The sequence below is a fragment of the Malaclemys terrapin genome, chromosome 2, assembly GCF_027887155.1.
Source record: "Malaclemys terrapin pileata isolate rMalTer1 chromosome 2, rMalTer1.hap1, whole genome shotgun sequence".
NCBI classification, from domain to species: Eukaryota; Metazoa; Chordata; order Testudines; family Emydidae; genus Malaclemys; species Malaclemys terrapin.
Window position 1 is genome coordinate 78,228,787 of NC_071506.1, and position 12,526 is coordinate 78,241,312.

General features: G+C 40.8%; 1 protein-coding gene across 2 annotated transcripts in view; it reads left to right on the forward strand.

Annotated features, from left to right (window-relative positions):
- CHST9 (carbohydrate sulfotransferase 9) overlaps window positions 1-12,526 on the forward strand; it is a 263,682-nt gene that overhangs the window by 49,041 nt on the left and 202,115 nt on the right. Inside the window, exon 1 of one of the 2 annotated variants that reach the window (XM_054017234.1) lies at window positions 4,714-4,765. The exons of the other annotated variant lie outside the window; for it this stretch is intronic. The gene's annotated coding sequence lies outside the window, so the exon portion shown is untranslated. Of the gene's footprint in view, window positions 1-4,713; window positions 4,766-12,526 lie in introns of those variants that run through there. 2 annotated transcript variants of the gene reach the window in all.

Sequence of the window (12,526 nt, forward strand, 5' to 3'; positions counted from 1 at the left end):
TGAGGCAGTCTGGCTTGCTGGGGATATCACAGTATAAGGCAGGGAGCTGTGCAGCCTCAACAACCCCCAGACAGGAGGGGAAGAGAGGCATGGGTCTCCACCCAAATGAGGTAATGGCTGGGAGCTGGAAACCTTAAATGAGTGCCCTTGAGGGAGAGGTGGAATACAGGGACAGTTACCCTGAAGCAATGGCATGGACTATCTTTGGTCTGCATAACTGGTCTGGAACTCTCATGGCAACATCCTTCCCTCTTTAGACTTCCATTATTTTTTGCACCTGGTCAGTCAAGATATTGCACAAGAGGAGCCTTTCTCACAGTATTTTGATATTGCTACTGTCTGGCCTAGGCTGGAACCTAGAAATGGATGCATATACAAAGCAATGAATACCTTTCTTGAACCTCTAAAGGTTGTGTTAGGGTTCAGTCTAAGCAAATGTTCGTGGCTTTCATTTTTTTTCAGACTGGTTCCTCCACCTCCGTGTACTGTGTATAACATTACAATTTGGAGAGGGGGGGGAGAGTGCATTTTGCACATCAAAATAGCTGTCCTCTCTTCCCCACCTCTTCCTTCTCCTTTCAGTTCCCTGCACCCCACCCTACTCCACCCCATCCCAAAAATGGTGTTAGATATTTATCCATGTGAGGGTAAAAGTAATGTGACTTTCTGCATTGGTACTATCGGTCCATTAGCACTGTTGCTGATTCCTTTGGCGTTTATTACCCTCTAACCACATTTTTCCATTTAATAGTGCACATCATAAAACTTCATAGTCCGCCACAAAGACAAGTTAATGGTGTCAATTTAGAGAGCTCCTGGGTGAGTTTTATTTTGTTTTGTTTTTTCAATGATCATTTCAGTTAACTAAAAAATCATTTTAGTAGCCCCAGTTTAGTTTATTACGTTTATATAGTAAGACGACCAAAAAAAACCATTCTTTTTTTAATTTTTAATTCTATAATGGTACAAGATTTCTTAGGATCTGAAAATGAACGTCAAATCCCTTGCTATAGGACACAGAGGCAAGATGTTCCTACAATGAACACTGTATGCAAGGCCCACCTGTCTAGACAGATACCAGAATTTTAGGGTGGTGTTTTCATAAAGGCTTCATAAAGTTCATATGGAGTTCTGGACATAGAACATGACCTATTTTATCCTCTTTAGATTCTGAGTAAAACAATTTAAAGCTTTTAAGTGAGTTAGGCACTTAGGAACTTGGGCTTTTAAATCAAAGTGCTTTTGAAAATTTTACCTTCTGACAATGTGCACATCTGGGACATGCCATTTTTACATAGAACCTAATTGGGTATCTCTTGAAATTCTAAACTAGGTTATTTTCAAAAGGAAACAAAGTTTGTTTTGTAGCTGCTTTGTGTGAGCTGATTTATTGATATCTTCCTGGTCTTGTCATTTATGGTCACACATGCAGTAATTAGAGGAGGGGTCCCAGGACTCCAAGGAGCATGGAAACTCCCTGGCTTAGTCCTTTCAAGCATCTTGGGTATCAGAGTATCTCGCCTCATCCCAACACCAGGTTTACAGGTATTTTTATAAAAGGAAGAGGGAAGGAAAAAAGTCAGGTTAAATTGAAGACTAAACTCAGGATATGTGATCATTTTATCCTAACATTCACTGATAACTGCCAACACCCATTTCTGCGTAATCAAGAAGGTCTGTCATAACTGCAGCATGAAGCTTTGCATTCTCTTTTTATTTTCAATGATTCTCTAGTTGCTAGGTTGAATAAACTATTTTCTTTAAGATAAATTGTAGTTGTGGACTGTTGGGATTCTTGCTGTGAGCTATCCAGAAGAGAGCTAAGTTTGAAGGTAGCCAGTCTCTTAGGTGAGTTTGAAAGAAGGTCTGAACCTTAGCTCAGTTTGGGTTCTTGATCATGGACATTGACCAAAATGTCCTATCCCACAAGGTGCTGTTGTCACTCCAGCAGAATAAACCCAAAGCACAGAAGTCATCTGAAGAAAACACAAACTTGTGTTATCTGAGGAGAGACAGAACAGAGTTAAAGGGTATCTGACTTAGAGCAGAATGGAGTGCATTCCCAAAAGGTGAGGCCAGGATGCTGTCTGAGATCATTTAGGAGTCTGGATGTAATAAAGCTGGTAACTACAATGAGTTGTGGTAACCAGGTACTGGAGATTGCAAGGGCAAAAGGATCAGGCCCTTTATTTGAAATTATGCTGGCAGACAAAAGAGAATGACTATTCACCACTTGTTTCTATACTACATCCTTTCTGCTGCTTTCTGCCATTTTGAATATATGCTTTCTGGCACTGGAATTTTAATATATAGCTAAGGCATGGCCCCTCTTAAAAGTGGAGAACTTCCAACTACTACCACAATGTACATAACTCTTTGGGTCTCAAATCATCCTGACATAAGTCAATCAAATTTGACAGAGTTACACAAGGGTTGAATTTAGTCCATTAAGTCTCAGGCGAGAACTTATGGTCCATCAAACATAGCCTTATAAACCCAGAAGATAAAAATCCACCTATACTTTATCTCCTCATCTTAACTCTCATAATGCTGTCATTTTTCAGCTGCCTATTCGGTTGATTTACACTATTTATATTGATGACTTTAGAGCTTTGTTCCTTTTTGTTAAGAAATCTGTCTGAGTTGCTTATTGACTACTCACTCCTTTAACAACTTCAGTGCCATAGACAATCTACATGCAGGGGCTTTGCAGGTTGTATTGCATGTCATTGCTTTCAATTCAGTGCCATGACTCATGTTGTACAATCGTATGGGTGTCACGCCGTGCTTCACATCCAATATACTGATGGGTGCACATGCTGATGGATGCAAGAGTCTTCTGCATAGGGCAGCTGTCTCATATAAGAAGGATAAATCTTTACCAGGAAGGGGTTGGAAGGAGTGTGCTCTGTTCCCTTAATCCCCCAAAGGCCCTGTGGGGATTGGTCTTCACCCTGATAGCTCCATGACACCGAATAGACAACTCAGTTTCTGCACAGTCAATCAGCTTCCCTTTCTTTAAGCCAGTTGGCACCTCATGCTCTGTTTGATATCCCCTAGCATCAAGTTTTGTCTCTTCTTTATTCTAGACTAACTACGATGTTTTTTGTATGTTAATAGTCCAAAAATTTAGAGCTGTCTGTTGGGAAGTAAATTAAGCACTATAGCCTAACACAGTGGATGCCTGTTTACATATGAAGTCAGATGTTAATGAAAGATGTGAGATCAACAGAGAAGCCACCCACAGGAAAATCAAGCCACAGATGGTTATCCTGTTTCTGAGATCAGATAGTGAGCTTTGTGGGTATATGTAAGTGAGAAAGAAGACATCCCACATCCTGCACCTAGGAAATAAATGGGCAAAGCGTTTACAGTCATGAAATCAGGATCTCAGCCAATCTTGGTTGAAAAACTGCAAAAGACATTGGGGTGAGAAATTTCTTTAGACAGGTGGTTAACCTGTTAGTTACGTTTAGCCTTTAGAATGCATCTTATGATTTTGTTTTTAAATATAACCTTTTGTTTCCAGTGTCCTTACTCACTATCTCTTGAGATTTGAACCTTTGATTATAAACTCATTCTTGTTTTCACGATAAATATATCTAAGTGCTGTGATGTTTAGGAAAGTGATGGTCCAGAGCTGAATCTTACAAGTTGATGTGTATGCTGATCTTTTGGGGGTACTTTTGTGAGTAGCTAGTGTCAGTGGCTGGATAACACAGGAGGACACTACAAATGGACTAAGGGACTGGGGTGCACCTATTGTTAATCTGCAAGGCAAAGTGAGGGCTGGCGTAGCCCAGAGGAGAGAACTTGAGTGGCTAGAAGGCTGGTAGAGTTAGGAAGCTGACACCCAGCTAAGCACAAGCAAGACTCCCTCATGCTGGAGACAGCAGTTAACAGGGTATGCAAGACTGAGAGTCACCTTGAGAATTGTCACAAGGACATGACTTGGTTTCTGACTGATCACCTTTCCCCCCACATCTCCCTTGTAAATGCCACCTAAAAAGCACCTAATGGTCAATAAATCAGTAGCTGTTTGATTTAACTGGACAGTGATGTACATAACCAGAGCCATTGAGAGAAACCATTTTCATGGCACTCAGAGTAAATCTGTGGGGAGGAATATGCACCCAATGACAGTGGGGTAAATTTTCATAAACCTGCTCTTCATTTTGAGGGTGCAGTTTGCAAATCTGACTACTGGATTAGCAGACAGAGGCCTAGCCTCAACCTGGCTGACAATATTTCTGTCTCAGTATATTGGGCTACAGGAGTGCAAAGAATATCCCTATGTGTAGCTTAACAATAAAGGTCTTGTTCCTTTGGCTTTGTGCTGATAGCTGATGCATAAGAATAAATTCCTTTTTTGTAAGGATTGGTTTGTAAAAATGGTCTGTTTTAGTTAAGGCTGATAGCAATTCCAAATTGATAACTGGAAGTGCATTAATATGAATTTATAATAAGAATGTGCACTTCTATTAGGAGAAATGAATATTGATGTCCATAGTATATAGAGACAAATTAAATTCTAATGATTTCATAATAAAGTAATTTGTTCATCGATCACAAGGGGATACAAGCAAGAAACTGCTAATGGTAAGGCCAAAGTAATTATTTTTCAGCATCTAATTACACCTACGCAACTGATTTGGGCTACATTTGCTGAGCTAAATAATGATACAGAATGTCTCACTGAGGTTCCCATTCATCGTTAAAAGCAAGTTCCTGGCCTTTGACAACAGGACAGAGCTGCTCCTGAAAGGTAATTTAATATAATTAGGAGGGTATGATGTTTACTAACTGCATAGTGTGCTTTCTTTAGATTAAATCAAACAACTGGAGAAGGCTGGGCGATTATTCCTAATATTAATTTTGTCATCTCAGATCAAACTTGCCCAGTTTTCTGCAGATGTTTGCCCTCCTTGCCCACTCTGACTTGGGCTTAATCACAGGAAAGATGCAAAATCACAGAGAATCAAAAAGTTACAATAATAATGGGGGTGCTGGAGCTTCAAAAGAGAGTCGTACAGCTTTAAAGAGAAATGTACTCCTGACTTACTTTACTTTGCTTGGCCTTTGAATAAAGCATGTTGGGAAAATTCAAACATAAAGGGAGATTAGGATTTTCATAGTGCTCCGGTGAACCGTTCATAGCAAACAGTTTATTCAGTTAATTTTGCCCTACAGACTGATTTTTATAAATTTGTCTATGCAAAATAATTCAACCAGCTAACAGAATGCTGCTCAAAGATGGCATTTACCACAAGCTTTTGCTATTTGTTATTATTTCTATCTAATTGGTCACCTTATTCACATGGCATTGTTTCTGCTCCCTGCCTGGATGAGTGTAATTACAATAAAGAGAGGAAGAGTGTGGAGAAGTCACTGGGATGTGTGAAGAAGAGCAGGTTAATCATTTTTGAGGTTAGGAGGAACCATCAGAAATAAAAGATTTTTAGGATATTTTGAAGGTGGCCTGCAAAAGATTTTAATAAACAAAGCTTGGATCTGGACTGGGAGGCTCACTCTGAGCTGCAGTGTAGACATAGGATCCTGTCAGATTTTGTTTGGTCCAGGGCTCACTTCTCCTTCTCTCCAGCCAGACTAGGGGCAGAAGAGCAAGCCTGGAGATCTTCAAGAAAGGGAGACTACCTGGTTCAACTCCACAGCTACAGCATCCTTCAGGTGGTGCACTACCAGCTGGTGTCCCTCCTGCTGCTCCTTCTAAGGTGGATGCTGGGCCAGGTGCTGATGAGGATTAGGAGTCTCTCTCGCCTTTGATTCAGTTTATCCCTTTGAGTCTGCAGGGGAAGAGCCTATGGAGTTGAAGTGCCCACCTTGGAATGGGGCTTTTGGGGACCTTGGTTCACCTGCCTTTCATAGAGTTTGCAGAGTGCCTGTTCCCTGCAACCTCTTTGAAGTGGGTTCATTTAGGTAATGAGTGGATTCTCTTTCTGCGCCCCTATTTCTTTTCCAATGTACCCTGCATCTTTCCATACATTCTTTTTCTGCACCAGTGCCTACCTTTCACTCCCAAACAACATAATAACATTCCAAGATGACTATTACACTACTTCCATTTCCAGCTGAAATTTAATGAACATCCCAAATTCTGGCTGTGAGCTTAAAATCCATTTCCCACACACATTCGTATGAACAAAATTTGGCTTGAGGGGATGTGATCATGGAGAGTTAGGAATTTAGTTTTTAATTTGCTGAAATGTTTCAAATAACATTTCTCTTTATTTGCCTCCTTTGATTCAGCATAATAAACATGCTCTACAAAAGTGGGAGACAATATGTATGCCGGTTATTAAAAGGAAAAGCTTTCCTGTTCCATATATATTTCAGATATAGTATTGCTTAGGACAGTTTCACCCCTGTGAAACATATTACCCCTGTGCTGCTATTAAGGATGCTATCAAAATGCCTTATCTGCTGTGTAAGTAGCAGTCACATAAATTAAAGATGCCCAGTGGCAGTTTACATTGACACCTAACAGTTTTGAAAAATGACCTAATTTTGATTGCAGTCAGTGTAACTACCTCTTTTGCGTGATAGTCCTTTTTTATTCTCCTCATTCTCCAGCCTCTATTTTTGGCATCTACAAACACTTACAAAATAGTATGTATTTTATAAAGATTTTTAGAAAAAAACAAAAGGCCTTTCAAAATATTTATTAGCTATATACCTGTTATAAGTGGGAAACATTGAATTAAAAGAAAACTGAAAATAAACAGAATTTCCACTTAACCCTCCTGTGGTTTTTTAAATGAAGTTGTGAATCAGCCTTCAGGGGGAAAAAATGAAGTTTTTTTTTTTAATAGGGCTTTCCTTAATGTTGAAATATCTCACCAGCCACAATAACCATTCCTCCTCTTTTCCCAATAATACCCCAGTGGAGCATCTGTTTAGATATAATGGTTTGAGGAATATGTACCCTTATGCATTATTAGTAGGGGCACACATACTGTGAAACATATTCCTTAAAAGAAATCTAATCACCTTGTAAATGCACAGGACACAATTTTTATTCATAACTGCCCCATCCCAGGAGCAGACCAGAAAATGAAGTCTGACTCAGTCACAATTCCTCCCATCATAGTCTGACAAAGGAGTTATTTACTTCACCCCTTTTCACAGAGTAGCTCATTCCCTTCTTTGTGTCTAGCCAGCCACTCTGTCAAATAAGGCCAAGCTAGGGCTCCTCCCACTCCCCCATTCCTGCATGTCCCCTTCCCACCCACTTGCTCACAGCAGACAGTGTCCAGCGAGTGTCCTCACCAGAGCTGTTCCCTCAATCTGAACACAGCTGCTCATGGGAGTAAGAGGAGGGACCTTAGTCCTCTCACTGCCAATTTAGGGCTACACAGCCAAATAGACACTGAATTGTAAAGCATGAACATTTATAAAGAAAATAAATATTTGTAATATGAATGTCATAATTTTCAGCACCCAGTTGGCTTTAACGTCTCTGTGGCCCAGTTTCCCTATCTATAAAACAGGGATGAGTCTATGTTACTGCCTCACCGGGTCTTTGATGAATTTAGCCTTACAATGTATGTAAAGTGCTCCAAGATCCTCAGATGGAATTTGCTATTGGGCCGAAAGTATTATTAGTGTACTAACGATATAAAACATGCATTGTAAGCCAGCCTAATGGCCAAGTCCTATAGTCTTTACATGGCTAAAGAGCATCTGAGTTTGACTCCTGATTCTGATCTTTCCATTACAGGTGAGAGTGTTACCAAGGCGCCACTCTCAACTCCTTAGGGAAGGGAATACTTCATGCTGTTATCTTTGTGTCCTCTAGTCTACAAGATAAGGTGATTATAGCAAGTGTGAAAAATTGGGACAGGGGGTTGGGGGTAATAGGCACCTGTATAAGACAGAGCCCTGAATATCAGGACTGTCCCTATAAAATCAGGACTTCTTGTCACCCAAATACAGTATGATTTGTGTGAGAAACAGGGCTGTGAAACGACCCCCATCTGGAAGAGAATGTTGTCCACAAAATGCCACCTGATAGAGGGATTGATTGTATGCTGATTTGCATCAGCAGAGGGTCTGGCTCAGAGAGCTACAGTCCCTTCACTGGTATTGTATGGGTGAAACTGCAGGCACAATTTAACCCACAATATTTATTACTTATGAGTGTGTAATGTAATAACAGCATTCTTCCTAGGGAAACATTATGGTCAGCCAGGTGCCAATGCAATTTGGAATTCATCAGCATCTGAGTGTTTAGTGCTTTGCTGTAAATCAGACGTGTGCACACCAGTGTTGAAAAACACTGCGTGTGTCAATTCATTAGTCAATGGAGTGGGAAAGATCAACATATCAGTCATGAAGATATATGAAGTCTGCCTCTTAATGATGTTAGCTTGTAGGCAGATTGTGATGGAACCTTTGTGGCCTGATGACTGTGTTTAATATGTGTAATCCATACCCCAATAAATCTGTAGCTGGCAATCAGAGTGAAGGCACTTTTTTCCGTTTGTGGAAAGAAGCACACAATGTATTGTGGGGAGCATTAACAATTAATAGTGTCTTTCCTGAACATAGGCAAGTTCTTTATTGGATCCAAATTAAAAAGTAATAATGACCCAATAAAAACAATCAGCGTGGGTAATGCTGCTTTTCAAGTCAGGCAAGTTACCCATCAGATCCCATTACTGCTGCAGTCACGTCAGTGTCTGGAGGAATTGGATGCTCCGTGGACTGCAACACCACATTAATCACTCCAGGATTTGTCTCTGTGGAGAGCTGTACCAGCAGAAAGTGTAGGTGAGGGCTGACTCACAGCCTACAGTCACCCTTTAAAAGAAAGAGCAGCAGGAGAATACTGTGGATTTCAAACAAAACAACAAATCCTCTGCTCATGATGCAAAGATTAAGAAAGAAGGATTTAAAGGAACAGAGCTTGCACCGATTAGGTGGTCAGAATGATGCTTATTTATCTGCAAGTAATTGTGCGCAACATTAAGGGCTAAATCCCCAACTGGTGTAAACTGGCTCCACTTAAATCAATGGAACTATACCCGTTCACAACAGCTGAGGATCTGGCCCTATATGGGTTCTTTCTAATATTTCTGGTAGCAGTAATAATGATGGGAGCTTTGTTTTGCTTTTTCTCAGTCCACTTAATATATAAAGAATCCGGAATCTCATTCCAATCATTTTAGGTGATAATGATTTGTTAACAATCAACTGGAATAAAGTAGTAACCTGCACAGATGATTCAAACTGACTAGGTAGCCAGTCTGTCCAGTCAACCTCAAACTAATCAGAAATTGTAGTTGTGGTCTCATTTGCAGAGTCAGATTGGGTGGGGGGGAGAAGTATTGGTATTCTACCTGAATTCCATCCACAATCCCAGAGTAGCTAGATGCTTCTGCTAAAGCAAACAGTGAAATAGTTAACATAGTGGAAATTTACATTGTCTCCACCATTGGGCCCCAGAATTAATACCCCCCTGAGATATATGGCGCAGTCCATACCTTCTATAGGAAATGTGGTAAATTGTCTGTAATCTTGGCAAAAGAGCATGCCCGTGGTTCACAGTGGTAATTTTGGGGTGTTTTTGTTTTGTCTTTTCACATTCATAAGAGCTAGGAACATTTTTCAAATAAAAGCTTGCATACTAGGAAAAAGCAATGAGGCCAAGTGCCAACTTGGTGCACTACCAAGTGTTGGTTTAATCTCTGGATACAATTTCATATTTATAGATTTTTGGTTGAATTACAGGATGTAAAATTGTTTCTGCCAAAATGATGCAAACAATCATTCAATTTTAGAGCTCATGAAAACTAGAGATAAAGGTGATGGTGTGGGGGAGGGATAACAGGCACCACTGAACCAAGCTTATGAACTTTTGAAGGTATTAGCACATTTTTTAAAGTACTGCATTTTGAATGACGTATGGTATAGGGCTGAAATTTCAAATCTGGGTAAGACATCATGCGAGTGAACGTACTGAGGGTGGGGTCCCTGCATGCTTGCTTTTTTTTAAATTTAGCCAAAAAAAACTAGAATGTGGGCGGGGAGGGGTAGCTTTCATGTAACCTCTCGATTTTACCACTAACCTGTTATTCCTAGCAATAGACTATTTCAGTTGTCCCACTTCCTTTAAACAATAAAGTACAGTTCCTAAATGCTTAACAGATATGTAAGGGTCCCAAATTCCATTTGGGGAAACAAGCTGCTCTTTATCAATATTCGCCCTGTAGTTTGAGAATACAATGATGATTCTTCAGATCCCGGCCTAAACTGTTGTGTAGGGTGTGTGCTGTCCAACATCTACCACACTCCATCCTAAAGAGGGCTGAATTTAATCGGTGAAGAGTTTCCTGCTTACTGTGTGTACAACATTTACTGTACCTTTGGGAGCCTCCAAATGAAAGGGGCTATATACATGCAAGGACTACATTAAAATTCTACTCCCAAATCTATTTTGGAGGGCAAACATCTTTGTGTTGCAGGTGCATGGCTGGTTATCAGGAAGTTAATGCGGCAAAGAACCTTTTATTATTTCTGGCTCTCGTATTCGGAGTGGCTGTCATTCAGGGAATGGGAAGCTCAACACTGTGTGAAGAATTCACTCTTAATGGTTAATTTCATCCTTTCAGCCCTCATGGATTCTGTAGAAGACTAGTTATATTTAATTTTTGTCTCAAAAGGGAATTTACTGTTATATGCTTTATATTTAGTTTTTAAATGGATTTTCATAGCTGGGTTGAAAACAAACTCATTCGTGGTCTCTTATTTTAATAATAGTTTGTAATTAAAATTATTTGCATTTCTATTTTAGAACCCCTGAAATTCTGTTTGTACCAAACAATGTATTGAATTAATCACTCACATTTATTTTTAATCATATGAACACAAGTAAACCCCATGGAAGGTGAGAGAAGACTATAACAAAAATATCTACTGAGTGCTTTCCAACCTGCCCAATGCCGAGTTGTTCTCGTTACTAGTATGGGCCAAGCAAAGTGAGATTTAAAGCGCTTCTCAATGGTATTTCTCGGTTTGTCTGTATATCATGTAAATTGGGAACATTGTACCCAATCAACTCAAAAATGTCAGGGAATTTTCTAGGTGTCAGTGAGCACAACCCAATTGATTTTGGTGCAAAGCAGAACACCAGAAAAGCCTGATTCACAGAAAAATCCAGGGACCTTGAGTGCCTGGTGCTGCAGTGGAGGAATCTCTGTTGCCTACAATAACCAGAAGCAGCAGCTGAACTTGCTGTGTGGGGATATTGTCTGTGTCCTGGGCTCTAACAGAAATGAGAGCCTTATAGTGAGGACTTATAGGGAAGGCCCTGAGGAGTAGAGTAGACTGTAGAGGGGAAATGGACACTTTAGCTGGTCTCTTGGGAAAGGCATAGGCACTAGATGGGGGTGGAAGAAGTATGAGTCCAGAGAACTCAATAGAAGCAGGCAAGAAAGTGCCTTGCAGGTGAGCACAAGGTGTTTGAGTTTGATCTGGAAGGTAAGGCAGGTTCTCAGAAAGATGAGTGACAGAGAGAAGACTTCCGTGATGCTGTTTAGAATAAACTGCAGCAAGGCGTGAAGGAGGTTGATGTAGAGTGAGATAACTAAAAGGTTTGGCTAAGGGGATGGATTTTGCAGATGTAGAGGAAGAACAGACAGGATTTTGTTGGGGAGGGAAAGGAGTAAAAAGTAACAACTACTTCCTGAGCTTCTGTGATGGGCAGGGCTGTGGAGTGCCTGATTTGGGATGAAAAAGAAAGTGTAACAGCCAGGCAAGCTCCTTTCCTGTCCTGAGATCCCACACACACACCCTTGAATGCTTCCTGTTTATTAGCACCTCTGAGAGTTTTATTTGTATTACCTCCATCAAACCACCATCACAATCCTGTGCAGTAACTCTCTCTACAGTTTTTCCTATTCCTCAGCCCTTTCTCCAGGGAGAAGGAGAGAGGGCTCACCATCCTGAGATTTTACCTCCTCTGGACTCTGCTAACCTCTCTGTAAGGTGATGAGTCACTCCTGTGCTAGGCTCCAGCCAATCCACAAGCCAGGAACTGGTCATGTGACTCCCAGACCAGATATATAAACCCCACAGGTGGAACAGCAGCTCAGTCTAGTCAATGTTGCTCTAGGGCTTGGAACTCTCTCCTTCCCAAGCCTTAGCCTGCTCCAGCCCTGCTCCCAGTCTTGCTCCAGTCCTGCCCTGGATGCCTGATTCTGGCTCCAACCACCAGGTCTGACTATTTCCATCACAGTTTCTGACATTCTCCCTCAGAGCTTCCTTCCAGTGCTTTTTAACTACCCTCTCAGCTAATGAGATAATTAGCTTCTTAGCTCTTCAACCCCACCCCCTTCAGTCTGATTAGGTAATTCAGTACTCCACTCTTCCATCAGGTCTTTTCTGGGGGAACCAATTAATGCTTACATGAGCAGAATGCTGGGTCAGCCACTGACTCCAAGTACTCTATCACATGAAGAGTTAGTGGAAATTAATTAATCTGATTTTTTGTCATGTTGAGTTGGAG